The sequence below is a fragment of the Helianthus annuus genome, chromosome 10, assembly GCF_002127325.2.
Source record: "Helianthus annuus cultivar XRQ/B chromosome 10, HanXRQr2.0-SUNRISE, whole genome shotgun sequence".
Taxonomy (NCBI): Eukaryota; Viridiplantae; Streptophyta; class Magnoliopsida; order Asterales; family Asteraceae; genus Helianthus; species Helianthus annuus.
In genome coordinates this window covers 40830955-40839207 of record NC_035442.2, presented here as the reverse complement: position 1 = coordinate 40839207, position 8253 = coordinate 40830955, and positions in this window count along the sequence as shown.

Here is an 8253-nt window from a genome sequence, read left to right as displayed (position 1 = left end):
CTTCATAAGCAGAAAGAAAAGGTTGATGCTCCCCGTGATCACAATGACCGTAAGCGATCTGCTTCTGTCAGACAAGATCCCCGCCTTGTAAAAGAAAGGGAGAAGAAGCAGAAACGCCAACAGGTCAAAAGGATTGAAAAAGCAATTAAAACCGATGTGGTTCAAAAACAATCTGTTTCTGTAAAATCAACAAATTCAAAAACTTCAAACTGTAATGAAGTTAAAATTTTAAAGAATGACACTGATAAAACAAAACAGACATGGAAACCTAAATCGGTTACTGAATCAGGGGGACCATCACAATTTACAAATCATCAAAGACAAGAAGTTATTGTCATTGATGAAAATGGAAGACCCAAGACCACAATGGCTTGGGTCCCACTCTCCAACTAATCTCTGAGTGAGTGTGCAGGAAGTTCCAGGAGGAACTATTGATAGTCTTAGGATTGTTGATAGTGGAATGTCCTTGCACAAGATAGGCGACAGAAGAAATTGTTGCCTTTGATGGAGAGAAAGGAAAGAAAAAGAAAATGTGGCTGAATGAAGTTGCAAAATTCGACCAAATGAAGAACGTGCCAAAAATTTGGTCATTCTGGTTTTTGATCGGGTCCTCAGGAACGAATGAAGTGAAATGTGTGTCGATGCCTTGGAGTGCATTGAACATCCGCACACCATTTCTGAAAGAGAAAGTCAAAGACCTTCGCTGGTGAAATGTGGAAGACCAGCCGGACCCGGAGGTTTATGAGCTTGTTGCTGTCAAGAGATTTTTCAGTAGTTGCAAATTCGACCTTGAAGTCCACACCGGGTGGATATCCAGTTGGGAGAGTGCTTAGATTCCTTGCAATGCACGGAACAGTTGCAGGATACGCCTTTAAATTCTTAATCTCTCCTATACTTGTCGATATTTTAACTGCTTTGTGAATTGTTATTATCTCGTACAGCACTCTTTGACCTGACACGTTGATCTCGGATATCACCTCACAAGTGATTGTTTCAATATGAAACTCATCAATGTTGTCATGGTCCGCACCGCTTACCGACATGCCAACTCATTTTTCCAAAATTTGTTAAATCTTTTCTGATAAAACTTAATTTTGGTAAACGGCATTAAGGTCAAGCAAGAGTAAAACCAACATCGGAAAATCATTTTTGTAAATATCTTTGTGTGTTTTTAAATTTATCTTAGTTTATTGATTTTAGGGGGAGTAAATCCAAAATCTGAAAATACAAAAACACCGAAAAATTTCAAAAACACAAAAACAATAGAAAAACAAAAATGAGTTTCCTGGCGAGCAAAAGAGAAAATGATAGTACATCAGTGGTCTATCCAAACCTCTTTAAACCTTAAATGAAAAACAATAAGCAGCTCTATATAAGATGTATCGGTAGGCTCACAATCATTTTAAAGTGTGCAGGGTGATATAAATCTTAATCGACTGAAGACCAGGTGGGAACCATTCATTGGCATATGGTCTTAGTACCGAAATTTCGTTTGATAGATTGCCGAGGTTCTGAGATATTCGGTCTTTATGCTGCTTATCATCTGGGTATCATGGTTGTATCTTTTACCGAAAAATAACGGGGACGCAAGTCTAGATCTTCCATGATACTATACATACGTGTACATATTGCATACTGCATTCGACCTCAATAAGTGATAAACAATCACATGTCCATATCAAATAAGTGATAAAATATCACATTTATCCGGGAGTCAAGTTCGTCTCTCTGCTGTACGGAAGTACTGACCTGTTCACGGACTTGCTCCTGTGCCCTCATGCATATGAAAGTCAAGTTCCTCATCAATAAGTGATTATATCACATAGGACTTGTTTTCAAATCAAAATAAGTGAGTATCTCACAATTTATACGGTCAAACAGATGATAATCGGTATACTCACTGGTAAGATGAACTCTCGTGCATACCTTGATACGGGAATGTGTCGTGATGTGGATGAACACCGGTCGGTAAGTATAAATCATACATTAACGTATCCTCTAAACATGATTACATCTGATAAGTTGAGCTTAAGTGGACAACAATACCGATAATCGTTATAGGATGCTTATCTAAATGTTAACTAACTGAACAACAAGAGTGTGTTGGCATGACCGTACACTGATATGATTCTCTTACCCTCGAAACTCGCAAAAAGAATGTCTGTATATATTTATTTATTTACTGCTTAACTTTTATTGTTTTCTTTTAAACAGTTTCGTCGTTTGGTGCATATCAGCACGACATTAGCGGTGATGTCGTTTTGATAACACTCAAAGGATTTTAAATTGTTGTCTTTTACTTTCAAAAATACCAAAAAGATTTTAGGCGTGTTTTAATATAAACTTTATAAAAGCCAAAAAGATTTTCTTTCTACTTTATTTTCGATCGTACGATGTTGGAACTCGAGTCTTCGTTACCTGAAACCTGGCTGAAAACCGAATTGACTAAATCTTCATAAACGGTCAAAAATTTGCATGTTTTGAAAGTTAGAATTTAAAATTGATAAATTTATTAAAAACTTTCAAACTGTCGGACGGTGTTTGATTATGACATGGTCATTCGTGTGTCATGTGTGTATGTTAACTACATTCCAAGCAGTTGTTCTCATTACGCGTTTAGATTTCTTGCATGTGCAGATTCTAAAGGCTAGGAGAACATGGTCGATGACAAGCTTCGGGATGAAGACACAACGTGAAGGCACTCTACTGATGAAGATGATCGAGTTGCCGCTGGCCATCATCAACACCTCAAGGATCTTACTTCATAAAGTTAAAGTATTTCACGAGCATAACTCAAGGGGGAGCTTATGTTAAGGGGGAGTTTGTCAACACACTTCCTACATGATACGGGTAGTTTGTTGATACACTTCCTGCTTTCAAGACGTGAAGACTTTGAAGATCCTCCGACATTGAAGACATGATAGGACATCAGAGTCTTGAAGACCTGAAGACCAAAGACCGTCGAAGTTCAAGACGAGTCTACACTTTTAGAAGAACAAGACGAAGCTTAGAGATCAAAGACAAAGCTACAGCCAAGGGGGAGTTTGTTGGTGCACTTGTGTCTGTACTTTGTCTGTATTCGGTCTGTATATAAACGATGTCCATGTCAGTCCTGTAAGTTGACAAAGTCAACCATCCTCCGGTTTGACTTAGTCAACAGTTAGAAAGATGTTTGTCTGGATCGAAGGATAGCCTCGAAGGATACAACTGATCCTTCGAGATGCTCGAAAGATATGGTTCGACCATTAGACCTCGAAGGATGATCCTTCGAGGTCCATGCTGATCTTTCGTGTAACATGTGGTCGACAGATGATCCTTCGGACCATCTGTCGAATCCTTCGGACATAGCATCTTGGGCTGGGTATAAATACCCATGCATGTGTTGAGTTTCAGCAGACACACAGACAGAAAGACAACCGAGAGATAGAGAGTTTCTTTGAGAGCATTCTGTCGGAACTCACACACACACACACTTGAGAGTTTACATGTTAGATTTGTAAACATTGAGCTTGTAACCGAACCCTCATTGCATTAATACAAGTTGTGTTAATCGGTGAACTTGTGTGTTTGTTTCTCTACTTGTTACTAACTCGGTTTGCTTGCTAGCTTGGATTCCGCACTCGCTAGTAGGTTTGTATAACAAGGTTTAGGTTCGTAATCCTCCGCGAAAAGGGACCTACAGCGGGTCTCTTCACAAGCAGCCCTTCTCTTGTTTGGACCCATGCTTCGCTTCTTCTGCCTCACTGGTCTCGCCCATGTGAAAGTGTTGAGCCGGTGCTCCGTCAGGCTTCTGGGGATTCCCGTCATGTCCCTGTGTTGGAATGCAAACACGTCTATGTTATGGAGGAGTGGTTCCTTCAGGGCACTTTTGCATTTGTCGCTCAGGTGGCCTCCTACCTTGACTGTCTGTTCTGGGAACTTATCACAGAGGACCCATTCCTCCACCTTCTTCTCTGGGGTCTTTCCCGGTTCCTCCCCTTTGGATACTGAAGAGACAACTTCATAAGCTGACTTGACCCATGCAAGACCCTTTGGTGTTTGAAATACCAACGCTCCGTGAGGAGTAGATGCTTGTGCTTGTAGATCTCCAATCCCAGGTCTTCCCAAAATCGCGTTGTACTTGGAGGGTGCCCTGACCACAGTGAAGGTTAAGTTGATTGTCCGGACTCTATCCCCTACGCCAACCGTAAATGGGCGCTTGATCTTTCCTAGAGGATGTGACACACTGTTGTTGAATCCTACCAACGGGATGGAGTCCTCCTCCAGTCTATCTCTTATGTCTCTATCGAACCTGAGGAAGCAATGTTCATATATTACTTCGACGCCGGATCCTCCGTCCACGTGTATTCTGGACACTTTGTGTCCAGCTATCACCGCTGAAATGTTTAGCGGGAGCCGTTGTACTTCGTTTTCTTCTAAGTACGGCATGAGGATGGGAGCTTTCATGCAGCTTGGAGAGCCTAGGATTCTAGCCTTAACACTCCGGGTAACATCACATTCATTTCTTCTCCTTATCATATCAACATCTGCCCTCCCCGGCTCTCTTGCATCTTTTCCCTTACGATCCCCTCCCCCTTCTTTGATTTCCTTGACCAGGTGTGCTAGTCTCCCTGTCTTCACCGCCGCCTCTATTTCCCTCTTGAGGTACATGCAATCATCGGTTTTGTGCCCGAAGCCCTTATGAAATTCACAATATTCATTTGGCTGTGCTTTGGGTCCTGGTTTTATGGGGGGTGGCCTGGGGAACGAATTCTTCACCCTTTCCGTGGCCAGTATTTCGCTTGGGGTTTTGACAAGGGGGGTGAAGCTGTCGGAGTAAGGGGGAGGGCCTCTCCCTCGGGGTCTGTAGGGGGAGTATGAGGGTCTTACCCTGTCATGCAACATTCTATCAAAGGGAGGCTTTCGTGTATAGGGGGTACCTTTCTCAAGTGGTCTTGTTGTTGGAGTGGCCCTGCGGGACGGGGTGTCTGTCTCCTTAGCTTTGCTGACCGTATCCTTTCCCCGGACGAAAGCCCTTACCCTGTCCATGAGATTGTCGAAAGAGGGTGGAAACTCCTCTCCCAGCTTTTCACATAGTTGTGCATGCTTCAGCCCATTTATGAAGCTGCTAATTTTCATGACCTCCCGGACATCCTTGATGTTCATGCTTTCTTTGACAAACCTTTCCATATACTGATCTATCCGTTCGTTGTCCCTCTGTCTGATATGGAGGATTTCATTGGGATTCTTGACTACCTTCCTTTGTTGGCCGAAGTTCCTGAGGAATTTTTCGCTTAACTCTTCGTAACTGTCTATGCTTCCCGGAGGAAGGCTGTCAAACCATAACCGAGCTCCCTCCGTTAAAGTTTGCACAAACATGTGGCACCACACGGGCATGGGCCACCTCCCTAGTTTCCCTGCCCCCCGGAAAGCATGCAGATGATCCTCTGGATCTCTCGTTCCGTCATAGCGGTCAAAGCCTGGAGGCAGCTTTGTCTTGGGGGGCATGGGTGCCTCTGATATTCTCCTTGTGAACTTTGAGACCTCGGCCAAGTCTCGTGGTAGGTATGGTTGGTCCAAGCCAGTGTCACCTGAGTTGTCTTTCTCCTTTTCCTTACGTTTCTGGCCGGTGATTAAGTCCTCTCTTTCTTCGGAAGACATCTGCCTTAGGGCCGTCATGAATGTCTCCAGCTGGTCACCACTGTCGTTTTTGCTCTGGGGGTCCGTTCCTTCTTGATTAGAGGGTGTGTCAAAAGAGAGTCTGGCTCTGAGGCTGTCCAGCTTTTCTTGCCTCTTTAGATCGTCAAGATACTTGGTTATCTTTTCCCTGTGCATGGCCACGAAGCCAGGGGTGACGTGCTCCGTTTCTTCCAAGTTTTCTACCAGATTCTCGTTACCTTCTTCATGAGTGATATCCTCCACAGTGACTTTCTCCAGATCATTTTGAGTCGTTTGGGTGACACGTGAACTATGTGGAGTTGCCATGCTGTTTCTGGAAAGGTGAGTTGCTCTCTGAACGTCGGATGTTAGTGTGGGAACACCGGTCAGGCCTGGGTCCCACGGATGGCGCCAATGTCGAATACCCTACCTTCGAATGACGTCAGTTGGGTCTTCGCTGACGTAGAGAGCTCCTGTCCTTGTTGGCTACAAAATAATAAACCGTTAGCCTCGCCACGGAGGACCCCCGGGAGGGGGATCCGTGACCAAGCTCCGGCGTGAGAGTAAGTAAACTTGCCGGATAAGGAAGAGGAACGTTTCCGATGAAGGTATTCAACGGAGAGTTCCTATCTTGGTGTGAATCTAATAAGCGTGTTATGTGTAGTAAGTACAAGGAATCTTGGTCGGAATTAATGAGGAAGTAAATGAGAGTATTTAATGAGAGTAATGGCCGGAGATGTTCATACCTGCCCTGCCTTATCCTTGTTTCTTCTTATATAATGGCATGCTCTTATCCCTTAGAAATGTCCCTCATGTTATCTAACGGTAACTATGACGCTTTGGGAAGGTCAGACACGTGTCTGACCCCCAACGGCTGCGATTCCTTTCTCCATTAATGCATAGCCGGATCAGTACTATGATGGTGACCGGATGCCTCTCTTATCAGGCATTTAATGAACCTGTTGCCTCTTAGCTGTTTTCCCGCCCATATGAAGAAGAAACCTTGGTAAGCAAGGGTAGTTCACCCAGTGGGCTTTTGGGTGATTGGGCTCCCCAAAGGGAAAGGCCCAAAACGAGTAAAGTGGGCTTCCACTGGCCCGTCGTCACAGTGTTAAAAAACTAACTAAAACTAACTACTAGGTTGATCCTCTATCAATCAATATTTTTGTTTTGATACATTATTATTACATTATAAAGAATCAACTTTTTTGTGCATTAGAACTTGTACCCCAAGCTTGGGGAGTTTTCCAAAAAAAAAACTTGATTTTTCACATTTAACCCAAATATTTCATATTTTGTATTTTAACCCCTTCTAATTTTTTTTACATTTAACCTAAAGTTTTCCATCTTTTATAATTTAACACAAACACTTTATTATTTACCACTTTCGTCCCCCATACTTTTTATCGTTCGCAAGTTTTTCGTTTTACGTTTCATTCTAAATTTTGTGAGTTAACATGTCGTAGCGTGCATGTGAGGTTCAACGTTTTTTGCTCTATTTTTTCATATTTGACAAACCCGTCGCAATACGTCCGTTTTTTCCCTTTTGAAAATTTCGCCGCAACGGGCGGGTCCTAGATCGACTAAGTTATTATTTTCTGCGTTATAATTTAACACAAACACTTTATTATTTACAACTTTCGTCCCCCATACTTTTTATCGTTCGCAAGTTTTTCGTTTTACGTTTCGTTCTAAATTTTGTGAGTTAACATGTCGTAGCGTGCATGTGAGGTTCGACGTTTTTTGCTCTATTTTTTCATATTTGAGAAACCCGTCGCAATGCGTCCATTTTTTCCCTTTTGAAAATTTCACCGCAACGGGCGGGTCCTAGATCGACTAAGTTATTATTTTCTGCGTTTTACGTTTCTGGTTAATTTCTTCGATTTAACACACTGTAACAGGTGTGCGTGGTTCAACGATTTTAGTCTGCTTTTCGTTCAGTGTAGTTTTTACCATTTTATCTATTTTATTTTTACGATGTTGAGAGTCGATGTCGTTGTGGCATTGGTGCTACTTGGGAAGGTTTTATTTAACCTATTAAATTTTTTACTAATATTTTGTTTCGGTTTACCCCTATACTTCCTTTACTTAAAAACTATTTTTTACGTGCATATTTTATGTACGAGGTATGTATAAATATGATTTTTTCTACATTCAGACGTAAACTTTTTTTATAGACGAGTCAGGTTAAATACAATACATTTTCGTTTAAAGAAACCATTTTTACGTGCATATTTTTATGTATGTTTTGGTATAAATTCAAGTTGTTCTACGTTTCCACGTAAATTTTTTTTGGGAAATACCTCAGGTCAAATATAATATGTTTTCATGTTTATTTTATGTATGTTTCGTAAAGTTTGTTTCGAACCGAGTGGAGACAAAGTATGGTTTCTTTTTCTCTATTTTTTCGAAAGCTCTAATTAATCCCTTTCGATTACATGTGCATATCCCGTTATGTTTTCTATGTCTGAGTTGGGTCACATATAATATGTTATGATTGTTCGATATGAATTTGATTTACTTTACTTTTGATCAAATCTCAATGCTTTTACAGGTTATATTGAGTTCATCTGGATACGTCGAAATGTGTGTTTTCATATGGTCAATGCATCATAT